This window comes from Pelophylax lessonae (genome assembly GCF_965119305.1).
Source record: "Pelophylax lessonae genome assembly, chromosome: 4".
NCBI lineage: Eukaryota > Metazoa > Chordata > Amphibia > Anura > Ranidae > Pelophylax > Pelophylax lessonae.
In genome coordinates this window covers 608,335,812-608,362,538 of record NC_138771.1, presented here as the reverse complement: position 1 = coordinate 608,362,538, position 26,727 = coordinate 608,335,812, and the positions used below count along the sequence as shown (strand labels likewise).

General features: G+C 44.2%; 1 protein-coding gene across 1 annotated transcript in view; it reads right to left on the bottom strand.

Moving 5' to 3' along the window:
- PALM3 (paralemmin 3) overlaps positions 1-26,351 on the bottom strand; it is an 84,232-nt gene extending 57,881 nt beyond the window's left edge. Inside the window, exon 1 of the mRNA XM_082255953.1 lies at positions 26,247-26,351. The gene's annotated coding sequence lies outside the window, so the exon portion shown is untranslated. The remainder of the gene's footprint in view (positions 1-26,246) is intronic.
- Positions 26,352-26,727: the final 376 nt, after the last annotated feature.

The following is a 26,727-nucleotide window of genomic DNA, read 5'->3' as shown; positions in this document are numbered from 1 at the left end:
CATCCTCTGAGCCACCCTGCTCTGTACTATGTGCTGTATGTGATATACTCCAGGCTGTGCCAGACTTTACACTGCTATACATGACATCCTCTGAGCCACCCTGCTCTGTACTATGTGCTGTATGTGATATACTCCAGGCTGTGCCAGACTATACACTGCTATACATGACATCCTCTGAGCCACCCTGCTCTGTACTATGTGCTGTATGTGATATACTCCAGGCTGTGCCAGACTATACACTGCTGTACATGACATACTCTGAGCCACCCTGCTCTGTACTATGTGATATATTGGATATACTCCAAGCAGTGCCAGATTATACACTGCTATACATGACATCCTCTGAGCCACCCTGCTCTGTACTATGTGCTGTATGTGATATATTCCAGGCTGTCCCAGACTATACACTGCTATACATGACATTCTCTGAGCCATCCTGCTCTGTACTATGTGCTGTATGTGATATACTCCAGGCTGTGCCAGACTATACACTGCTATACATGACAAACTCTGACCCATCTGACACTGTACTATGTGCTGTATGTGATATACTCCAGGCTGTGCCAGACTATACATTGGTATACATGACATTCTGAGCCATCCTGCTCCGTATTATGTAATGTATGTGATATACTCCAGGCTGTGCCAGACTATACACTCCTATACATGACATTCTCTGAGCCACCCTGCTCTGTACTATGTGCTGTATGTGATATACTCCAGGCTGTGCCAGACTATACACTGCTGTACATGACATCCTCTGAGCCACCGTGCTCTGTACTATGTGCTGTATGTGATATACTCCAGGCTGTGCCAGACTATACATTGGTATACATGACATTCTGAGCCATCCTGCTCCGTATTATGTAATGTATGTGATATACTCCAGGCTGTGCCAGACTATACAGACTATGGCAGACAGGTTTACTTTATTTACCCAACAACAGTTTTGGAGGAAGACTCGGGAGTATATCACATATTTGCCTTGAGTTGGTTCAGGCTCAGTGCTGCCTGTGGCCGTAGCAGTTGGTAATAGATAAACACATCCCGTCCTGGCAGGCTTAGTGCTCATTGTGAGGAAGGTAACCTGAGAAGAGGTAAGCAGGCGGGAGGGGAGAGGCTGCAATAGAGGAGCCAACAAAACATGGAGGGAGAACAGCCAACAACAGACAGAGGAGCTCTGTGCGGGCTGTAGATATAGCTGCACTACAAATCCCAGCAAGCCAAGCCAGGAAACCCAGACTGGCTCACTTCCAAGAATTCAAGGGACATTTCATCCAAAATGTAGGAGCCACTTACACCGCTGTTACCCTAATGAGCATTACTTGTATGGATGTGATGCGGTGGCTTTCATTGTGCACCCTGCCAGCAGACATGTGTTGCAGTGCCATGCAAGGAGAGGCATGGTCCTGCATTGTGGTGTGGCGTTTTGTCAGAGTGCCGCATGTAGCGTTACCGATGCGTTTTGGTGCATTGGCAGCAAATTTTAAATGGGCCGGCTTAGCTAACCCTGGTTTTTGCACAGCATAACGCACATCAATACACATGAGTAACGCAATGAACGAGTCATTCTGCTTTTCATTAGTAAAGCCTGGACAACTAAAGCCCAATATTTTTTAGTTTTGAACGAAGAAGGGTAAATGAATGCTGTCTTCATGAAGAAATTTCCTCTCATCCCTCAAGTTTGTCTGTCATCTGGACAGGAAGTAATGGGAAATCTCCCTGATGGGGGCACAGACATTTTTCTCACTATACTAAAAAGTGCATTTTTATTACTCTCTGTCTCCTCGTCGGAGGGATTTACCTGAACATCCTGTTCCTACACCCATCACATATACAGAAATCAGAGAGATCCTCTTCCTACTTCCTGTTCTGCCCGACACCCAAGAAACAGACAGGAAGTAATGGTATTTTTCCCTTATGGGAGCATAGACAGCAATGACAGTCTACATTTTTCTCACTATACTAGAAAGTGTGTTGCTATTACTGTCTGTCTCCTCGTGGGAGGGATTTACAGTGGGTACGGAAAGTATTCAGACCCCCTTAAATTTTTCACTCTTTGTTATATTGCAGCCATTTGCTAAAATTATTTAGGTTCATTCTTCTTCCTCATGAATGTACACATAGCACCCCATACTGACAGAAAAACACAGAATTGTTGACATTGTTGCAGATTTATTAAAAAAGAAAAACTGAAATATCACTTGGTCCTAAGTATTCAGACCCTTTGCTGTGACACTCATATATTTAACTCAGGTGCTTTCCATTTCTTCTGATCATCCTTGAGATGGTTCTACACCTTCATTTGAGTCCAGCTGTGTTTGATTATACTGATTGGACTTGATTAGGAAAGCCACACACCTGTCTATATAAGACCTTCCAGATCACAATGCATGTCAGAGCAAATGAGAATCATGAGGTCAAAGGAACTGTCTTAAGAGCTCAGAGACAGAATTGTGGCAAGGCACAGATCTGGCCAAGGTTACAAAAAGATTTCTGCTGCACTTAAGGTTCCTAAGAGCACAGTGGCCTCCATAATCCTCAAATGGAAGACGTTTGGGACGACCAGAACCCTTCCTAGAGCTGGCCGTCCGGCCAAACTGAGCTATCGGGGGAGAAGAGCCTTGGTGAGAGAGGTAAAGAAGAACCCAAAGATCACTGTGGCTGAGCTCCAGGGATGCAGTCAGGAGATGGGAGAAAGTTGTAGAAAGTCAACCATCACTGCAGCCCTCCACCAGTCGGGGCTTTATGGCAGAGTGGCCCGACGGAAGCCTCTCCTCAGTGTAAGACACATGAAAGCCCGCATGGAGTTTGCTAAAAAACACCTGAAGGACTCCAAGATGGTGAGAAATAAGATTCTCTGGTCTGATGAGACCAAAATAGAACTTTTTGGCCTTAATTCTAAGCTGTATGTGTGGAGAGAACCAGGCACTGCTCATCACCTGTCCAATACAGTCCCAACAGTGAAGCATGGTGGTGGCAGCATCATGCTGTGGGGGTGTTTTTCAGCTGCAGGGACAGGACAACTGGTTGCAATCGAGGGAAAGATGAATGCAGCCAAGTACAGGGATATCCTGGACAAAAACCTTCTCCAGAGTGCTCTGGACCTCAGACTGGGCCGAAGGTTTACCTTCCAACAAGACAATGACCCTAAGCACACAGCTAAAATAACGAAGGAGTGGCTTCACAACAACTCCGTGACTGTTCTTGAATGGCCCAGCCAGAGCCCTGACTTAAACCCAATTGAGCATCTCTGGAGAGACCTAAAAATGGCTGTCCACCAACGTTTACCATCCAACCTGACAGAACTGGAGAGGATCTGCAAGGAGGAATGGCAGAGGATCCCCAAATCCAGGTGTGAAAGACTTGTTGCATCTTTCCCAAAAAGACTCCTGGCTGTATTAGATCAAAAGGGGGCTTCTACTAAATACTGAGCAAAGGGTCTGAATACTTAGGACCATGTGATATTTCAGTTTTTCTTTTTTAATAAATCTGCAACAATGTCAACAATTCTGTGTTTTTCTGTCAGTATGGGGAGCTATGTGTACATTCATGAGGAAGAAGAATGAACCTAAATGATTTTAGCAAATGGCTGCAATATAACAAAGAGTGAACAATTTAAGGGGGTCTGAATACTTTCCGTACCCACTGTAACATCCGGTTCTGTCTGACACCCATTACATATACAGAAATCAGAGAGATGCTCTTCTTACTTCCTGTTCTGCCTGACACCCAAGAAATAAACAGGAAGTAATAGAAATTTTCCATCATTGGAACATAGACAGCAATGACAGTTCTACATTTTTCTCACTATACTAGAAAGTGTGTTGCTATTACTGTCTCCTCGTGGGAGGGGTTTAACTGAACATCCTGTTCTGTCTGAAACCTATCACATATTCAGAAATCAGAAAGATTCTCTTCTTACTTCCTGTTCTGCCCGACACCCAAGAAACAGACAGGGAGTGATAGAAATTTTCCCTAAAGGGAACATAGACAGCAATGAGAGTTCTACATTTCTCTCACTATACTAGAAAGTGTGTTGCTGTTACTTTCTGTCTCCTCATGGGAGGGATTTAACTGAACATTGGCTCCTGTCTGACACCCATCACATATACAGAAATCAGAGAGATTCTCTTCTTACTCCCTGTTTTGCCTGACACCCAAGAAACAGACAGGAAGTAATGGCAATTTTCCCTCAAGGGAACAGAGACAGCAATGACAGTTCTACATTTTTCTCACTATACTAGAAAGCGTGTTGCTATTACTGTCTCCTCGTGGGAGGGATTTAACTGAACATTGGCTCCTGTCTAACACCCACCACATATACAGAAATCAGAGAGATTCTCTTCTTACTTCCTGTTCTGCCCGACACCTAAGAAACACACAGGAAGTAATACAAATTTTCCCTCAAGGGAACATAGACAGCAATGACAGTTCTACATTTTTCTCACTATACTATAAAGTGTGTTGCTATTACTGTCTGTCTCCTCATGGGAGGGATTTAACTGAACATCCTGTTCTGTCCGACACCCATCACATATACAGAAATCAGAGACATTCTCTTCTTACTTCCTTTTTCACTTGACACCCATAAAACAGACAGGAAGTGATGGGAACTCTCTCTCTCATGGGGGCACAGACAGCATTGGTTTTCTGGAAGCTCTACGTTGTTCTAACTATATTAAAAACTGCATTTCTAATACTCTCTCTCTCCTCATGGGAGGGATTTAAAGTGGAACTGCACTGCAACTGAGCCCCACAAACCAAAAATGCTATTTAATACATTGTTAAAATTCTAAGCAAACTCCCTCATCCATCCATGTCTCCCTGCTTTATTTTGCTGAGAAGTCATATTGAAAAACACGCCCCGGTATTTCTGGCAGTGACCATCTTGGTCAGCAGGGGCGTCGGGCATGGTGCAGGAGCTGCAAGCATGGTGCAGGTAGTGCAGAGGCTGTGGGCATGATTCAGGGGCTGCGGGCATGGTGCAGGAAATGCAGGTGTTGCGGGCATGATGCAGGGGCGGCGGGCATAGTGCAGGAAACACAGGTTGTGGGCATGGTACAGGAGAGGCAGTGATGTGGGCATGATACAGGAGATGCAGGCCTAAGGGCATGGTGCAGGAGTTGCAGAGGCTACGGGCATGATGCAGGGGCTGCGGGCATGGTGCAGGAGATGCAGGGGCTGCGGGCTGGGTGCAGGAGTTGCAGAGGCTGTGGGCATGATGCAGGGGCTGCGGGAATGGTACAGGAGAGGCAGTATTGTGGGCATGGTACAGGAGATGCAGAGCTTTGGGCATGGTACATGAGAGGCAGTGCTGTGGCATAGTACAGGAGATGCAGGGCTGTGGGCGTAGTACAGGAGATGCAGTGCTGCGGGCATGGTACAGGAGAATCTGTACCGTGCCCTTTGGCATTACCCTTTGGTGAGGCACCTGTACTATTACCTTTTGGTGAGGCACCTTACATTTTAAAATGGCGCTGCCCGTCGCCATCATGTCACCGCGCATGCGCCGTGTGCCACATAATATCTGAGCGTGTACGGGCTCTCCTGAGCGACGGTGGCGCATGCGCAGTGCAAATGTCGGCCTGGCCACAGCCGTTTTTTTTTTACAGGTCCCATTGACTTTTTGCCAGCCCCAGAGCAGGGGACTTGCCGGCCTACCGGGAAATTTCCTGGTATCCCGGCAGGCCAGTCCGGCCCTGCCAGGAAGTCTGCACAGATCAATGAACACACACAGCTGTGATCCCCACACTGAAATATGCTGACTCTTGACGGTACACGGCTTTTGTTGGCTGTGTGAATGAGGCCTAAGGGTTGGGTAAGGTTTGGATGGGATGTGGAGGGTATACAACCTCTGCCATTTTATTGTTGTCCGTGTCCCCATTGGAGGGTTTCTCCCTTTTTTTTTCTCAGTGACTGGGCAGGAAATGATGGGAAATCTCTCCAATGGGGACACAAACCGCATTAAAAACACTTTATTTACAATAAAGTAGTAGTGCAGAGCCAGAGGGTTTTATTGCTGTATCTTCCAGTCTATACAGTTTTTGTCTGGAACAGGAATGAGGAGAATCCTCTCCAAGGGGGTCACAGGTAAGAACAAAAACCAGTCATGACTTCCATTTCAATGTAAAACATATTGTGTTGCCTTTAAAGCTGAACTCAAGACAATCCCCCAGTTTTGCACAGTTGTACAGGTTCCTCCTAAACCAATTGCTTATCATAGTGTGCATTAGAAGCTGCAGCAAGCCCTGCCTCATTTCCTGGCTGGAGGATGTCCATCATGATCTACCTCTTTCCTCCCTAGCCATGTTAAGGGGGCATTGCCAGCAATTTCATAATGAATGGGCTGCCTCAAACTCCAGAAAAAAAAAAGTTTCATTTGAATACATTTCTCATTTGCCACAAAGGATATAAATCTACTCTGCAGCAAATATTTTACTTTGTAAAAGTTGCAGTGATATCATCACTGTGCTGTACATAGTCTGTGCAGAGAGGAGAGCTGTGGGAGGGGCCCAGGAGCTCCACCCACTACAGGCAGCCTGCAGAAAACTACATGTCCTGTTACACCAATGTGTAAGATATAATATAATGCATAGTTATGGAAATGTCTCTATATTTGGTTATTATACTGCCATCTTGTAGTTATTTGGGTTGTTGCACTTGCTATCTGTCTATCCTTTCTGTGTTCCCTCCCACCTGTGCTGATTGCTGAAATTCCTCTTCCTGCTTCTTTAGGCTTGTGGGAATAAAGATGGCCACATCTGTCTAGGCCTTTATACAATCTGCTCACATCCAGGAACACATTACCATGTTTTGACCTGAAGATACCATCTTTCAATCATCTGCCACTTTTTGTTGCCTGCTATACCTACTGCTTGTAATAAAACCTACATGGATGGAAAGAAAAGGTGTCTGGTGAGTTCAGCTATCTGATAACGCTTGTCCGTAGTGATTGCATCTGCTTATACAGGCAGGGAATATGTCTCAGCAAAGGATAAGTCACTATTACAATTGAAGTCAGAATAGTACAGGAAGGGGCGGGGACAAGACCAGCCACCCTGCACGAGGAGAGAGCACAGCAGTGAGCAGTCTGTATTACAGGAAGCTCCTGCACAGAGGGAAAGTCTCACACTGGATTACTGCACAGATCATGAACAATCTATCACAATAAGCCCTCGTCCACATTGAACGCAGCTTTGAAATCGTGCGACTTCATCTGAACTCGCAAGATTTTAAAGCCGCATTACAGTCCGACATTTGAGTTCATGCACAGATGTCTATTGAAGTCACCCCTGAAGTCGCCAAAAGTAGTGCAGGAACTACTTTTGGAAATTGGCGCCGCAAAAGTCAGCATTGCACCAATTGAGATGGTACCATTGCGGGCAATAGGACTACAATTTGAAAGGGAAATTGACCTGCCAAATCGAGCCGATGTGAACGGGGGGCTAACAGTACCACAGATGAAAATACCAAATATGGATGGTCTGATAGACAGCTGCAACTCAAATTTTTGATAAAATCAATAGGAGCAGAGCAATATTTAGTGTGAGTAGCACCGATCTACACTCCACCCTGAATAATCTTATATACAAATATTAAAGTGCAAATACAGGAGGTCACAATACAAAAATATCAAATAGCAATAAAAATGTTTAACCATAAAACATAAAATGTCAATGTATTAAATATATTTTCTATAAACCCTACCAATTGTCTGGATATATACAACTGTGCAAGTAGAAAAAAAAAGTACAAGTGCAAAATGCTGAAGAAGATGTGCAAACTTCAAAATAACATCTCTGGGCTCCCAAAAAAAATAAAAATAAAATGAAAAAATGAAATTCAATATAAAAAAACAGTTTCTCTTAAAAGTAATATGACTCTACTGTGAGGACGTCGCATGACGAAATGCGTATGGCGGGGCATGTCAATGCGCATGTCAGGTCATGCAGGCAGTCCGTAGATTGACCGGAGACGAACAACTAACATAGCTGAGCGTGTTTACCTAGTGTAGGGTGGACACTTCTAACATGTGAGTGACTATTTCTGACATTCGTTGCTTACAAGTTAAAATCAGTATTTTTTGCTAAAATATAAATGACAGTACTTATATATATATATATTTTTGGCAGAGACTCTGGAGAATAAAATGGCGGTTGTTCAAATGCAATTTTTTTGGAAAAAATACACTTCACTGAATTAAAAAAAAAAAAACTAAACAGTAAAGTTAGCCCAATTTTTTTTGTATATTGTAAAAGATGATGTCACGCCGAGTAAATAGATACCTAACATGTTTTGCTTTAAAATTGCGCACATGTGGAATGGCGACAAACTACGGTACTTAACACTTCTGGACCTGAAGGTTTTCCCCCCTTAATGACCAGGAAATTTTTTACGATTCGGCACTGCGTTAATTTAACAGACAATTGCGCTGTCGTGCGGCGCTGTACCCAAATTAAATGTATGTTCTTTTTGTTCCCACAAATAGAGCTTTCTTTTGGTGGTATTTGATCACCTCTGCGTTTTTTTTTTTTTGGGCTATAAACAAAAAAAGAGCGACAATTCTGAAAAAAAAAAAAAACAATGTTTTTCACATTCTGCTAAATAACATTCCAAAAGAAAAAAAATAAAAATCTATTTTCTTTTCATCATTTTAGGCCAATTTGTATTCTGCTACATATTTTTGGTAAAAAAAAAAAAATCACAATAAGTGTATTTTGATTGGTTTGTGCAAAAGTTATCGCGTCTACAAACTAGGGGAAAGATTTATGTTTTTTTTTTTTTTTACTAGTATTGGCGGCGATCAGCGATTTTTAGCGGGGCTGCAACATTGCAGCGGACAGATCGGACCCCTAACTGACATTTTTGACACTTTTGAGGGGACCAGTTACATTACTACAGTAATCAGTGCACAAAATATGCACGGTTACTGTACCAATGACTCTGACAGGGAAGGGGTTACCCCAGGGGCGATCAAAGGGTTAAGTGTGAGCTTAGGGGGTGTTTTCTAACTGTGGGGGTGCGGGGGTGGGCTTGTAAAATCAATACATAGTGTTGGGCTACATACTGGATGATAAAATAACAAAGATTCTCCTAACAAAGGAAAAGGTCGAGAAAATCACGGAGGCGATAGTATCTCTGATAGGAGCCAAATTCATGACCATCAGGCGGGGCATGGCAGTGATGAGACTAATGTCATCCTCAATTCCGGCCATCACCTGGGCACAGCTCTATATGAGGCCTCTACAAAATCACATCCTGGCCCGATGGGATGGCAACCCATCATCCCTAGAGACCAATATTTTGGTTCCTCGTTTAATCAAAAGAGCGCTCCAATGGTGGCTTAACCCACTGATTTACCTCAAGGGACACAGATGGATGCAGTCCAATCTGGGGCAGATCACTACGGACGCAAGCACTCCGGGATGGGGCGCACATATGGCGGATCGTTGTGTACAAGGAAAATGGACAAGGAAAATTGGTCCCAACTAGCATCCTCAAACGTGAGGGAATTAAAAGCTGTAGAGGAGGCGCTAAGAGCATTCCAACCAGCCATTCAGGACAAAGATGTCCCGATTCAGTCAGACATCACCACAACAATGGCATACCAGACAAGGGAGAACAAAATCGACTCGTCTAATGAGTCTGACAGAAACGACATTGTCTTGGGCTGAGAGAAACATCAGATCCATCTTCGTCATACATCTGAAAGGAATCGACAACATGCTGGCAGACTTCTTAAAGAGGTTGTAAACCCTCTTGTATAACTTTTACCTATAGGTAAGCCTATATTAAGGCTTACCTATAGGTGCTATAAATATCTCCCAAACTAGCACCGTTTAGGAGATATTTACAGCGCAAACTGCCGATGACGTCATCGGCGCAGGCGCTCTGAGGGAACGGCCACCCGTGCCGTTCCTTCAGAGCTCAGTGCCGTGTACGGCGGCTCCCGCGCGCATGCGCGGGAGTGATGTAATCGCGCCTCCGGCCAATCAGATGGCCGGAGGACGCGAACCCGTAAGCGGGACGGCAGGACATGTCGCCGTCCTGTCGCTGAGGTGGCGGCACGGCGGGGGCTTCGTTTTAAGGTAAGTACTGCATAATGAGCTAGTATGCGATGCATACTAGCTCATTATGCCTTTCTCTTTACAGGGCTTTTTTTTCTCGGATTTTTTTTTTGAGTTTACTTCCTCTTTAAGTCAAAAAGCCATAAAACAGACAGAATGGTCCTTAAATCAAGCAACCTTCTCATGGATCACTCAAACCTGGGGGGTACCCGAGGTGGATCTGTTCACATCAAAAATAAACTCCCAAAATTCTTCTCCCTGAACCCCACAGATGGAAACATAGGTGTAGACACGTTCAACTAAAATTGGGTGTATCAGCTTTGTTATACATTCCCTCCAACTACCTTAAGACCAAAGGTAGTACAAACGATCAGAGAATAAAGGGCGATAGTGATACTTATTGCACCCCATTGGCCCCAGAGACCATGGTTCAATCACTGGAAGAATCTCAGTGTTCGACCATATCTATTGCTTCTAGACATGATGGACCTCCTAACGCAGGGGCCAGTCAACCACACGAACCACAAGGTCATAAAGCTCTCGGCCTGGTTCCTGAACAGGGGGAGGCTACAGAGGAAGGGTCTGTCGAACAAGGTTATAGACACCAATTTAGTCAGCAGAAAACCTGTAACCAGAACCATCTACGAGAAAGTGAGAAAAAAGTTTGTCTTCTGGTACGGGAGCAAAGGAGACCCCCACAAGGGGACAATTCTAGTAATCTTAGATTTCTTACAGGAAGGAGCAGACAAGAACATTTCCCATAACACTTTGAAGGTCCAAGTGGCGGCCCTGTTGTCCTGCCTAGATATCTGGCTGGCAGAAGACCCCCTCATAAGAGGATTCCTTCTCTCGTTAAAAAAAAAGCCAGACCCACAAAGTTCACCAGAACCCCGACACGTGACCTCTCCATGGTACTTAACCACTTAAGCCCCGGAAGATTTTACCCCCTTCCTGACCAGGGCCTAGTTTGCGATTCGGCACTTTATTCGGACAATTGCGCGGTCGTGCGACACTGTACCCAAATTAAATTGACGTCCTTTTTTTCCCACAAACAGAGCTTTCTTTTGGCGGTATTTGATCACCTGTGCGATTTTTTGATCATGCGCTATAAACAAAAAAAGAGTGACAATTTTGCAAAAATAACAATATTTTTAAATTTTTTTTAATATGAAATCCCCCCCCCCCCCAAAAAAAAATGTAAAAATCGAAATTTTTTAACATTTTATGCCAATTTGTTTTCTGCTACATATGTTTGGTAAAAAAAATTGCAAAAAGCGTATCTTGATTGGTTTGCGCAAAATTTATTGCGTTTACTAACTAAGAGAAAGATTTTTGTCATTTTTATTGTTTTTTTTTTAACGAGTAATGGAGGCGATCTGCGTTTTTTTTTGCGGGACTGCAACATTGCGGCGGACAGTTCAGACCCTTGATTGACATTTTTGACACTTTTGGGGGTACCAGTGACATTACTACAGTAATCAGTGCTATACATTTGCACTGTTACTCTAAAAATGACACTGGGAGGGAAGGGGTTAACTTTATTGGAGAGGGAGGGGTTAAGTGTGTCCTTAGGGGTGTTACTCTTACTGTGATTGGATGTGGCTGTGTGTGTAACACCAGAGATCAAGGGTCCTACATAGCAGGACCGAGTGATCTGTGCTTTTACACAGGGGAGAATGACAGGCGGCTTTGTTTACATTAGCCGCCTGCCTTTCTCCCTCTCCACCCGACGATCGCGAGTGACCAGCGGACATCGGGTCCGCCAGTCACACGCGCGGGATGCTTAGGGAACGAGCGGGGGCGGAAGCGCGCCTCCGGCGGTGCGCGCTCGCCCCCTATTGGCTCCCAGGCTAGTGACATACCGGTACGTCACTTTGCCTGGGAGGGGCTGACCGCCGCCGTATATAGTCGGGCGGCGGTCGGCAAGTGGTTAAAGGATTCCTCTCTACACCCTTTGAACCATGGGAAGAATGCTCAGATAAATACCTTATACTAAAAACAGTTCTCCTAGTGGCGCATGTGTCAGCGAGAAGAGTCAGCGAAGTAAAGGCTCTATCTATGATTGAACCTTATTGTCTGATTCAGATGGATAAAATAATCCTCACCCCAGACCCAGCTTTTCTACCTAAAGCCTCTTCAACGTTCCACAGAACACCGGATGTGGTTATCTCCTCCCTTCCAGGTTGGATGGATAGCAAGAAAAGTGATACATACAACAAGCTAGATGTAAGGAAAATTCTAATAGCTTACCTTAAGAGAGGACAAAGAATTGGCAAAAAAAGACCACACTATTCGTTTTCTACGCAGGAGTCAACAAAGGGAATTCACAATGGAAGCCTCCTTCCTTCTTTTTATTTCCCACATTGGATGTTATGACATACAAAAAGAGATACAGATTGATGCCTATTTCGGCAGAAGAGTATATTCAGTGATCGCTGGTTGCGATTTGGCTTGTGTGCTGGTTTATAATCTGACCAGCCTATCCTTCTGGTGAGTTGGATTTAGTGAGATTGGTGACAGATCTGGAAGAAATACACAAAGCACACCAAGATTATGGCTGGGTTCACACCTGTGCGATGACAGACGTCGCATATGATTTGCACCGCATTGCTTTGCAGATCATATGCGATGTCTGTGCGATGAGATTTCACGATCATTAAAGCAGGAGCAACAATTCTAGCACAAGACCTCCTCTGTAACTCTAAACTGGTAACCGTTAAAATTTTTTAAGACATCGCCTATGGAGATTTTTAGGTACCATAGTTTGTCGCCATTCCACAAGCGTGCACAATTTTAACCACTTTAACTCCGCTCACTGTGCCTCTACTGCGGCACAGTGGCTCGTTATCGTCCAGCGACAACTCCTCCCCCTGTAGGCGCGCTCCCGCTGTTTTCATTCACAGCGGGAGTCGGGCCAGGGGAGGAGCAGCGGCGATCGCCGCCGCTCTTCCCCGATCGTCGGGGATTCTAGTTTGAAGATCCGCCCGCCTGTGTAAACAGAGCGGGCGGATCTCCTAAGTGACAGGGAGTGACAGATCGGAGTGTTCAGCATAGCTGAACATGCGATCTGTCCCTGACTCACTCAGTCACCTCCCCCCCCCACACGTCAGTAAGCACCAGGCATACATTAACCCCTCCCTCTCCAATAAAATTAACCCCTTCCCTGCCAGTGTAATTTTTACAGTAACAGTGCATATTTATAGCACTGATTACTGCAGTAATGTCACTGGTACCCCCAAAAGTGTCAAAAATGTCAGTCAAGGGTCCGATCTGTCCGCCGCAATGTCACAGTCCCGCAAAAAAAATCGCAGATCGCCGCCATTACTCGTTTAAAAAAAAAACACCAAAAATGACAGAAATCTTTCCCTTAGTTAGTAAACGCAATAACTTTTGCGCAAACCAATCAAAATACGCTTATTGTGATTTTTTTTTTACCAAACATAGGTAGCAGAAAACAAATTGGCCAAAAATTTAAAAAAAATTTGATTTTTACATTTTTTTGGGGGGGGGATTTCATATAAAAAAATGTGAAAAATATTGTTATTTTTGCAAAATTGACGCTCTTTTTTTGTTTATAGCGCATGATCAAAAAATCGCAGAGGTGATCAAATACCACCAAAAGAAAGCTCTGTTTGTGGGAAAAAAAGGACGTCAAATTTGTTTAGGTACAGCGTCGCACGACCGCGCAATTGTCCGTTAAAGTCACGCAGTGCCGAATCGCAAAATAGGCCCTGGTCAGGAAGGGGGTAAAATCTTCCGGGGCTTAAGTGGTTAAAGCGTGACATGTTGGGTATCTATTTACATCATCTTTCACATCATACAAAAAATTGTGCTAACTTTTTTTTAGTTCAATGAAGTGTATTTTTTCCAAAGAAAAAAAAAATGTAAAAAAACGCTGCGCAATTACAGAATGACATAAAACATTGCAACAACCGCCATTTTATTTTCTAGGGTCTCTGCTAAAAAAAATATCAATAAAGATTGGGGGTTCTAAGTAATTTTCTAGCAAAATCTATTGATTTTAACGTGTAAACAACAAATGTCAGAAAAAGGCCTGGTCTTGAAGTGGTTAAAATAGCACAGTGCTAAAAAAGAAAAAAAAATGGCCTTGTCATGAAGGGGGCAAAACCTTCCGGAGCTCAAGTGGTTAATCGAATATTAACACCCGCTGCAGATCACAACTGCAGTGCGTTTTGAACGCGGTACAGCAAACACACACAGAACGCAGGTTTCCTGCACCGCGTTCTGGTGTGAACCGGCCCGTAATGCTAAATGTATCTAGTTGTGAAGGTTCTAGTGAAAGTCACCTATTTATAGTTTTGTGCACCAGCAATTTAAATTTTTTTGCAAAATGACAATAATAATTTATACATATGTGCTATAAATGACTTCAATGCAGTTTAAGTGCCGGTTCACACTACCGCAGCACGACTTCGGGGGCGACCTGTGAAGTCGCGTGCACCGCGACTTCGGCGCGACTTGCACAGACTTCACATAATGCAAGTCGCTCCGATGTCGCCCCGAAGTAGTACAGGAACTATTTTCTAAGTCGGAGCGACTTGAGTCGCTCCTATTAGAACGGTTCCCGTAGCACAGAATGGACCGCGACTTGTCAGGCCGACCAGTCGCCTGACAAGTCGCGGTAGTGTGAACCGACAATTATTATTTTATATCCAGTAGAGATGTTTTGTGATTACGCTGTATTGCTGGGCACTCAGATTTCTTTAATAAACACTTGCACACATACGGTGGGACATTAGGAATGAACAGAACAATGTTTAAATTCTATAGGTCCTGCATTTCCAGAAAATATATGGTCTGGGGAAGTCTTTCAAAAAATTTCTCTCTACAATTCAAGTCTTTAGCGTGTATGTATAAAATAATAAAAAGCCCTGGCCATCTCATGCGCCAAAGTGGAGGCGGTGCCCGGCAGTAAACATCTAATCGGGCTTCAATAACAGGAACAATGCTGGGGCAAATTACCGTCTATCTCTTTATCTCTTTGGTTGGGTTATATTCAGATGCATGCCAAAAAATCAGTACTAGACTTATTTTTTCTTGGACCTTGCGGAAAAAACCTTAACTGCCTAGAGCTGTTTATAGACAGTCTGTAGATTTCTGTTTGTCTATCCTGTTTACTCAAGCAAGATTTTCCTAAGACTCCATTCACACTATGTCGGATCCGACTTCGGGGCGACCTGTGACATCGCGTGCAGCGTGACTTCGGCACGCCTTGCACGGACTTCACAATTAATTAATTAATGTCTATACAAGTCGCTCCAGGTCGCCCCGAAGTAGTACAGGACCCTTTTTCTAAGTCGGAGCGACTTGTGTCGCTCCTATTAGAACCGTTCCTGTACTACACTATGGGACGCGACGGACCGCAACTTGTCAGGCTGACCAAGTCGCGGTCCAAGTCGGATCAGTGTGAATGGGCTGTAAATGTAGACACATGTATATGACAAAAGGTGAAAAAATTTTTCTTTTTTTTTTGCTAAATGTATGTATTTTTTTTATTATTATTTGAACATATTTTACAGCAGCCTTTCTAAACCAGGGTTCCATGGAACCTTAGGGACCCTACAGAGGTTCCAAGGGGGTTTCTTGAGTAGTGAGAAGTGGCAGACTGATCTCCTGCCTACAATGACCACCAGTCTTGAGGGGAGGCATCTCCACCGATCACCAATGTTAGGGTGGGCTTACTCCACTAACCCCTCTCCACTATCCACAAATGTTAGATGGCCCTTTTACATTGATCAGCAATATTAGGGGGTCATATCCACTGACAACCACTATTGGGGGGCTTTCTCCACTGAACACTTACGTTAGGGGGGGGCTTTCTCCACTGACCACTTACGTTATGGGGGCTTTCTCCACTGACCACCAATATTAGGAGGGCCTTCTCAACAAACCACCAATGATAAAATACCCTTCTTTACTGACCAGCAATGTTAGGAGGCCCTTTCCCACTGATCACCAATGTTAGGGAAGGGGGAGGACCAATATCAGTGAGCCCTTCTCCACTGACCAGCAATCTTCAAAGGCCCTTGTCCTCTGGCATCCAATGTAAGTGGACCCCTCTCCACTGCACATCAATGTTAGGTGGACCTTCTCCACTGACCACCAATGTTAGGTGGACCTTCTCCACTGCTCATCAATGTTAGGTGGACATTCTCCACTGACCACCAATGTTAGGTGGACCTTTTCCACTGCTCATCAATATTAGGTGGACATTCTCCACTGCTCATCAATGTTAGGTGGACCTTCTCCACTGCTCATCAATGTTAGGTGGACCTTCTCCACTGCTCATCAATGTTAGGTGGACCTTCTCCACTGCTCATCAATGTTAGGTGGACATTCTCCACTGCTCATCAATGTTAGGTGGACCTTCTCCACTGCCCATCAATGTTAGGTGGACATTCTCCACTGCTCATCAATGTTAGGTGGACCTTCTCCACTGCTCATCAATGTTAGGTGGACCTTCTCCACTGCCCATCAATGTTAGGTGGACCTTCTCCACTGCCCATCAATGTTAGGTGGACATTCTCCACTGCTCATCAATGTTAGGTGGACATTCTCCACTGCTCATCAATGTTAGGTGGACCTTCTCCACTGACCACCAGATCAAAAAATGGGTGGAATCGTGTTCACGTACAGCCCAAGAAGAAGTAGCATAGAAATAGAGAAATTAAACAAAAAACTGCACTTGGGTCTATTAAATATAAAACAGCTGCTGCACATATGCTGTATAAAACATAAAAACAGTATAAAATTGAAAAGCAGCGCTATATAAAAAGTCCAGGTATAGGTATGGTCCAGCTGATTGGAAGCTTGAAGCGCCACCACCACCAGAGAGAGAGAGAGAGCAACCCAAATCACACTGCCGCTTACAGTCCCACTAATAAAAGAAGGCTCAAAGGTTCCACCAAACTGCTCCTCCAGAAATCCTCAGCGATTCCAGGATCAAGCCAATTAGGTGCGACTCCATACAGATGATACAAGGCAGACTGATCACTCATATATACCAGAAAAAAGCAAAAAAGAAAACCATAGTGCAACACCTAATGAACCACCATTTAATTTCCTTATGGCAAATGAATGCTTACAGGTAATAAGAGTACCGCCAACGAGATGACCGCTGCTTCACTCCGTAGTGACGTCCCGCCCGACGCGACGTTTCGTCCAATGTTAGCCTCGCCCCGGAAGCGGTCATCTCGTTGGCGGTCAAACATTTCTGGCAGATAAGCTCTTTTTACTCTTATTACCTGTACGCATTTATTTGGCATAAGGAAATTAAATGGTGGTTCATTAGGTGTTGCACTATGATTTTATTTTTTGCTTTTTTTCTGGTATATATGAGTGATCAATCTGCCTTGTACCATCTGTATGGAGTCGCACCTAATTGGCTTGATCCTGGAATCGCTGAGGATTTCTGGAGGAGCAGTTTGGTGGAACCTTTGAGCCTTCTTTTATTAGTGGGACGGTAAGCGGCAATGTGATTGGGGTTGCTCTAACTCTCTCTGGTGGTGGCACTTCAAGAAGACCAATCAGCTGGACCCTACCTATACCTGGACTTTTTATATAGCGCTGCTTTTCAATTTTATAGAAATAGAGAAACTTAGAAGAATAATAGCAGAAAAAGACCAAGTAGTCCATCGGGCCTGCCCCTTTTTTTATTTTTTTATTTTATTTTTTTCATATAACTCTGTTTTTCCAAATTATGTTTGAATGTAATTACTGTTAACTAACTCACTACATCTGCTGGAAGTCTTTTGAAAGTATCCACTACTCCTTTAGCAAAATATTACCTTCTAAGGTGAGTTTGGAACTTTCCTCATAGTTGGAGGCCATGCCCTCGTGATCTTGACCTTCATATTGAAAGCATTGCACACAGACATATGAAGGTGTTATCCATATTCATTGCACCGTCCTAATCTTGTATCTTGCATCCCCTGACATTACACAATAACACAGGTGCAGCGTTGGGGGGGGGGGGGGGGGGGTGCGGTTTGCGGGGGGGGGGGGAGTGTGCTGGGACAGAGTGTGGAAACTCCTGACAGCGGTGAAGTGATGAATAGAAGATGGAGAATGGCAGAAATGTTATCACTGCCTTCGCTAACAAAAACATTGCAAATTGTTCACATACCAAAAATACCAATAACAGCAGTCTACTGCGCAACACTCCTACAAATTTACAATGTCAATAAACATTGAAACACAGCCAATACCCTCTCCGTGTGACACCAATGACTAATTGATCAACTTAGGTAATTAGGCAGTGATGGCTTTAACAAACAAACAAGAATAAAGCTGGAAGACTTTTCACCCAATGTGACGAAGATTCAACCTTTACGGGATGCAATAATAATAATATGGTCAGAATAAAATGGCTTTCCTGAAGACTATGGACAGGACAATTTTTTTCCAATACAACGAAGATTCAACCTTTATTTGATACAATGGTAATATGATGAGAGTGGGATAGTGATCCCAGAAGTGACGACACTATAGATCAGGGGTTGCCAGATTTTCCAAGCAAAGGGCCAGTTTATTGTCCTTCAGGCTTAATGGGGCCCAGACTGTGGCCAGTGAGGGTAAACCTTGATTCATCATCATTTTGAAAGGGAGAAATTGTGCCTTATTATCAGTGGGAGGACTGTTGCCCCATTGATGGTCTCACTGGAAGGAATGGTACTCCATCATTGGGGTCAGGTGGAGAAATAGAGCCCCATTGTTGGTATCGGTGGGAGAAATAGTGTGCCATCAATGGTGTCAGTGGGAGGAATGGTGGCCCATCATTGATGTCATTTGGAGGAATAGTGCCCCAAGGGTCAGATACAGGTAAGCAAAGGGCCACAGTTTTGAGGCCACTGGTATAGATGGACAATTTGTTTGCCCAATACAATAACGATCCAATCTTACATGGTAGCTGAGGTTGAATAAAGACAATAGTCCATCCAGTTCAACCTGTGTAGGTGTGTATGGCCGTAATCATCTGTCATACCCCTGAATATTCTGATCCTTGAGATGTACGTCCAAGAGTCTTTTTAAAGTAGCCAAACTTCCCGCAGAAACAACCTCTTGTGGTAGAGAATTCCACAATCTTGTAGCCCTAACAGTAAAGAACCCCCTGCGTTGCCTGAGGTTAAAACGCTTCTCCTCTAATCGCATTGTATGCCCTCGAGTCCTCATGCAATCCTTTCGACTGAATAGCTTTTTTTCTATGCTGAGATCACCATTGAGGTATTTATAAATTGCTATCATGTCCCCTCTCAGGTGTCTCTTCTCCAGGGAGAATAAATCAAGCGATTGCAGATGCTCTTCATAATTAAGGTCCTCCAATCCCCTAATTAGTTTAGTTGCCCTTCTCTGGACTCTCTCCAGCTCCAACACATCCCTCCTGAGGACTGGCGACCAGAACTGGACAGAATACTCCAGATGCGGTCGGACCAGAGTTTTATAAAGTGGTAGGCTTTAACAAGATACAATTAGAATGTAATGGGTATACTAGAGACTATAGACGGGAATATTTTCTTAATATGATGAAAAGCAAATCTCTATATGATACAATGGTAATACGATGATAATGGAATGGTTATCCCAAAGATTACAAGATTTCAGACTAGGCAATTTTTTGCCCAATATGGGAAATATTTAACATTCATCATATAATACAATAGTGATAGAAAGAGAGTGCGATGGTAATCCCAGACAGGACAGATTGTTACCTGTTACGGTGAAGATTCAACCTTTTGTAAAATAAAATGGTGATCTCATAGATTGGGATAACCATACGTTGAACAAACTGTTGCCTGATACAGCGAAGATTCAACTTTTATAAGAAACAATGGGGATTTCATAGGTTGGAGAGACTATAAATAAAAACTTTTTTGCCTGATACAATGAAGATCTGACCTTTGTAAAATACAGTGAGACTGGGATGGTAATCCCATAGATTAAAGAGTAAAGATGGGACAAATTTTTGCCTTATACAATGAAAATTCAACCATTCTAAGAGACAATAAAGATACAATGAGAATGGGTTGGCAATTGGAGAGACTATAGATGGGCAAGTTTTTTGGATCATACAGTGAAAAATCAACCTTTTATACGATACAGTGGTGTTATGATGGGAATGGAACAGTGTTCCCAGAAGTGACAAGACTATAGATGGACAATTTTACAATAAAGATTAAATCTATATAGGATACAATAAAAATGGAATGGGTTTACTAGAGACTATAGAGAGGAAAGATTTTCTTAATACGATCTAGAGTAAACCTTTATATCATGGGTGTCCAAACTTTTGGCTTCTCTGGGCCACATTGATTGTAGAGAAATTTTCTCGGGCCGCATATAAAATATATACTACAGTTAAGGTATATAAAAACGCCGCCACGCGCCCTTCCAACATGTCCATCCAATGCAGCTTCACCAGTGTGTGCCAAGCCAATGCAGCCTGATCAGTGCCCATCCAATGCAACCTCACAAGTGCATGCCCATCCAATGCAGCCTGATCAGTGCCCTTCCAATGTAGCCTCACCAGTGAGTGCCCATCCAATGCAGCCTGATCAGTGCCCTTCCAATGTAGCCTCACCAGTGAGTGACCATCCAATGCAGCCTGATCAGTGCCCTTCCAATGTAGCCTCACCAGTGAGTGCCCATCCAATGCAGCCTGATCAGTGCCCTTCCAATGTAGCCTCACCAGTGAGTGACCATCCAATGCAGCCTGATCAGTGCCCTTCCAATGTAGCCTCACCAGTGAGTGACCATCCAATGCAGCCTGATCAGTGCCCTTCCAATGTAGCCTCACCAGTGAGTGCCCATCTAATGCAGTCTGCAATGAAGAGAGAGGAGAGCTGCTGGATTACACAGAGCAGGGATCTCCCGCTTACCCGGCGACCGCTGTCATACGAAGTCCTGCCTTCTGGACCGGCTCCTATGATAGACGTCAACAATGTGCTGTCTATCATTGACAGAGGCTCAGAGGCAGCCTCTGCCTACAGTTAGTTGGAAGCCGCTGTGGCCATGCCCCCGGTTCGACTTCCTTCCTCCCCAGCAAAAAAATAATAATTGTCAGGGGGCAGTGGGCCGCATTGCCTGTGGTTCTGGGCCGCAGGTTGGACATGCCTGCTTTATATGATTAAACGGTAGTACAAGGATACATAATTAAAGACTGGGCAATTTTTACAAAATATGACGATTATTCAACCATCTTATGATATAATAGAAATAGGATGGCAGTGTGATGGTGATCCCAGAGGTGATAGATTGGACACACTGTTCCCCGATATGGTGAAGATTCAACGTTTAAAAGATACAATAGGGGAATGGTGAACCCATAGATTAGGGAGAGTACAGATGGGACAGTTTTTTGCCCAATATGATAAAGTTTCAAACCTCATATGATAGTGATGATATGATGAAAATGTGACAGTGATCGCATAGGTGAAGAGACTATAGAGGGAACAAATGTTTGCCCGATATGGTGACGATTCAACCTTTATAAGATACAACTATGATATGATAAAACAGGGACAGTGAATCCACAGATTGGAAAGACTATACATTTTTTATCTGATACAATGAAGAATCAGCCATTGTAAGATACAGTCAAAAATACAATGAGTCTGGGACAGTGATCCCATAGATTAGGGAGACATTGGGATTCAATGAGACTGGTATTGTTATCTCATAGCTGGGGATAACTACAGATGGAACAATTTGTTGCCCAGTACAGTGAAGATTAAACCTTTATAAGATACAGTGGGGATAAGATAAAACTGGAATTGCGAATCCATACATTGGGGAGACTACAAATGGGACAGTTTTTTGGCTAATGAAGATCAAACTGTTGGAAGATACTTTAAAGATACAACGAGACTGGGGTGACGATACCATAGATTGGGAAGACTTTAGATGGGACAATTTTTTTGATATTTGACAAAGATCCAACCTTTATGAGATACAATGATAGTACAATGAGACTTGGATGGTGATCCCATAGCTGGGGATAACTACAGATGGATCAAATTGTTGCCCAGTACAGAGAAGATTCAACCTTTATACAGCGGGGATATGAAAAAAACAGGAGAGTAAATCCATAGATTGGGGAGGCTATAAATGGGACAGTTTTTTGGCTGATAAAATAAAGATCCAACCATTGGAAGAGACTCTAAAGGCCCGTACACACGATCCGAAAATCGGACGAAAAATAACGCTTGTGAAAAGATCGGACGATAATCTGATCGTTAGTACACAGCTTACGAGAGGCGATCACGACATTTCGCCCGATATTATCCGGTCGTGCAAGCATAAAAATTTTGATCGTATTATAACACATCGTACGATAATTGTATTATCAGTATGTTGTTCGTCCGAAAAAAATGGTGAGCAGTAGACAGCGCATGAGCAGTAGACATAATTTCCCCTCACACGCTACAGCGTGGTTACGCATACCGGAAGCTTTTGAATCATCGTCCGAGAAAATTCGTATCGTAAGTAACCTCTCCCATTTGCGAATATAATTGAGAGTTCCTAGCAACCAAACAAAAGCGGACGGAGCGTCGTCCGATTTTCGGATCGTATGTACTGGGCATAAAGATACAATGAGACTGGGATGATGATACCATAGATTGAGGAGACTTTAGATGGGACAATTTTTTTTTTTCGCTCTATGAGAATTCAACAATTTAAAAAAACAATAAAGATCCAATGAGAATAGGGTGGCGATTGGGGAGACTATAGACAGGCAAGTTTTTGGCTCATACAATAATAATTTAACTTTTCTAAGATACAATACTGATACAAGACTGGGGCGGTGATCCCGTAGATTGGGTAGACTAAAGACGGGACAATTTTTTAGGTGATAGGTTACAACGGTGATGCAATGAAGATTCAACCTCTACCTACGGTAACATGCTTAGAAAAATACACATGGACACCATTTAAGATGAAATATTTTTTTCTGGAATACTGATCCTGGTTGCCATTCTTTGTGCTAGTTATATAGCCACATTTGTCACCGCAGCTTCAGAGCCTCCATCCACTCTGTTATTGATAACATTTGTCATTAAACAGCATCCTTGAAAGTCAGTTCAGGGATCGGGAGCATGGATCTCCCCACTGGGGACAAAAGCCGGTCCTACATTTAGCAATTTGATGTTTTTGGTTCGATTTTTTTGTTAAAATTGCCAAATGACCATAAACATAAAATGATGGTTTTGATCCATTGCAATAAGAAAGGATCAAAATTGCCTCAATCGAACCTTTTGATCAATGACATTGCTGCAGTTTTGATATTTTTGTTAACAACCTGTATTGAAGCTATCATTTTATTTCCCAGTTCAACCAAACAAATGTAGGTGGTCCATCAGACTCATGGGTGGTAGATTGGTTGGTGTTAGACAATCAGATTTAATCCTATTCTCGATTCCCTGTCAATCAAATGTGGTTCAAATTGCCTGAAAAATGTGCTAGCTTAAGGAATACAGAAAATAGGTGGGTGGTTTAGACTATCTGCACCCACCCAAAATGGAAATATCGGTTTAGAGTGGTATGACCTTCTAATACACCAGACTACCATTCCAGAGCTCCTCAAATAAAAACACAATTTATAACCGCCAGCCAACTGCCACAACACTTTAATAATCCATAACCACAGAGTGACACGTTATACTGTGAAATCAATCCGGCTGTGTACTAGAGGTGTACAGCTCCACTACGTGCCCTCTGCATGCCAGCCATGACACACACGCGCTGCCACCATACGCCAAGCTGATGTCATACACTTCCATATAAATAGCAATTTCTGTTACATTATTGGGTGTTAATGAATGACATATGGGAGGGGTGTAATTATCTGTCTGTCACTCGCTACAGGTGTGTGCAAGAATACAGGGTGTGCTGGATCATCATACAGATATATAATGCAAGATGTCATATAGAAAACTATGATAGACATACATGTATAGACTCCTGACTTTCCAAATAATAACCCCTCACAAATAGAACCGGATCCTACTCATAGATAATACATGACCCCCCCACCCCCACCCCCGTACACTCCTTCACAAATACAACCAACTAGAACCCCCCACCCCCAATCCCCCTTCACAACAATGTTCTCCCCCTCCCATCCCAGATAATATCAAATTCCTGTATTCCAATCCCAGATAACACCAGACTTCTTGTACTCTCCCACCAGAAGATAATACCAAAACCCCTATAACCCCTATTCTTAGATAACACCAGATTCCTATACCCCTCTGAACCTCCACCCTTAGATAATATCAGTCCCCCTGTAACCCTCAATCCTGGATAAAACCAGACCCCATAAACCCCCTATTCCTAGATAACACCAGACCCCCTATAGCCCCCACTCCTAGGTAAAACCAGGCCCCCTATACCCCTACTCCTAGATAACACCAGAACCACTATACCCCCCACTCCTAGGTGACACCAGAACCACTACCCCCCCCCCACTCCTAGGTGACACCAGAACCACAACCCCACTCCTAGGTGACACCAGAACATCTATCCCCCCCCCCCCCCACTCCTAGGTGACACCAGAACCACAACCCCACTCCTAGGGAACACCAAAACCACTACACCCCTCACTCCTAGGCAACACCAGAACCACCACACCCCCCCCCCATATCCCCCATTTCTAAGTAACCACCCACTCCTAGGTGACACCAGAGCCACTATACCCCCCCCCCCCACTCTTAGGTGACACCAGAACTACTATACCCCCCCCCCACTTCTAGGTGACACCAGAACCACAATTCTATATAACAGCAGAACCACTATACCCCCCACTCCTAGGTAACACCAGAACCACTATGCCCCGTTCTTAGGTAACAAAAGCCCCCCCCCCCACACCCCGCACTCATAGATAACACCAAAACTGCTATACCCCCACTCCTAGATAACACTAGACCCCCTATACGCTCCCACTCCAAGATAACAGCAGACCCCCTATACCCCCACTCCTGGGTAACAGAAGACCCCCTAAATCTCCCACTCCTAGATAACACCAAAACCACAACCCCCCCCCCCCCCCCCCACACACACACACACACTCACTCCTAGGTAACACCAATATCACTATACCCCCACTCCTAGATACCACCAGAACCACTATACCCCCACTCCTAGGCAATACCAGAACCACTATACCCCCACTCCTAGGCAATACCAGAACCACTATACCCCCACTCCTAGATACCACCAGAACCACTATACCCCCACTCCTAGATACCACCAGAACCACTATACCCCCACTCCTAGGCAATACCAGAACCACTATACCCCCACTCCTAGATACCACCAGAACCACTATACCCCCACTCCTAGATACCACCAGAACCACTATACCCCCACTCCTAGATACCACCAGAACCACTATACCCCCACTCCTAGGCAATACCAGAACCACTATACCCCCACTCCTAGATACCACCAGAACCACTATATCCCCACTCCTAGGCAATACCCCCACTCCTAGATACCACCAGAACCACTATACCCCCACTCCTAGGCAATACCCCCACTCCTAGATACCACCAGAACCACTATACCCCCACTCCTAGGCAATACCAGAACTACTATACCCCCCATTCCTAGGCAACACCACACTCCCCATCCCCCCCACTTCTAAGTAACACCAAAACCACTATATCCCCCATTCCTAGCTAACAGCAGAAACACTATACCCCCCACTTCTAGATAATAGCAGAACTATTATAACAACCCCCCCCCTCCCCCCAATTCCAATATACACCAGACCCCATGTATCTCCTCACCTATAGATGACCCCAGATTCCCTATATTCCCCACTATACCCTCTGTACTCCATTGCAGACCCCCTGAACTCCTTGATAGTATATGCTTCTTCTACTCCTGAATGTTCTATGAGTTCAGCCCAGCACAGAGCCCCCCTGTCTGTGCCACTATCCCATACCCATTCCCAGGGTAAGAGCCCCCAAAGTGTTGTCTGAGCCCCCAATTTTTAGAATCAGAGCCCCCAATATCAGAATCATTTTCCCCTATGATCGGAGTCTGAGCCCACAATTATCAGAACCAGTGACCCCCTACCGCTATGACTGTAGTCAGAGCCCCCCTATAATTGTAGTCAGAGCCCCGGTATTAGCGGAGTGGTGCCCCGTGTCTCACCTGCTCTCCGGGCGGTGTCGGTGCGGAGAGTGATGGCAGGGATCGGGACTGGTCGGGGAGGGAGGAGGTGACACCTGAGCTGGTCTCACCGGTTCCAGGACTGGGAGGGAGGAGGAGGAGGAGGAGGGGGAGGGAGTATAGGAGCCATGAATGTCCCTGCTGTCCTCCGCTCCCCGCCTGTCATCACCGACCCACCCGACTGCCTGACTGTGACTGCATGCATCCCACTCATCACCACCTTCTATAGAGAGCCGGGCACCGTGCCATCCTCTACCCACTCTGCATACAACTTACTACACTGTACTGTGCTGTACTCATCATCATCTTCCATCATATAATATATTATTATCATATAATACTATATACTGCACTGTACTGTACTCATCATCATCTTCTATCCATCATATAATATATTATTATCATATAATACTATATACTACACTGTACTGTACTCATCATCATCTTCTATCCATCATATAAT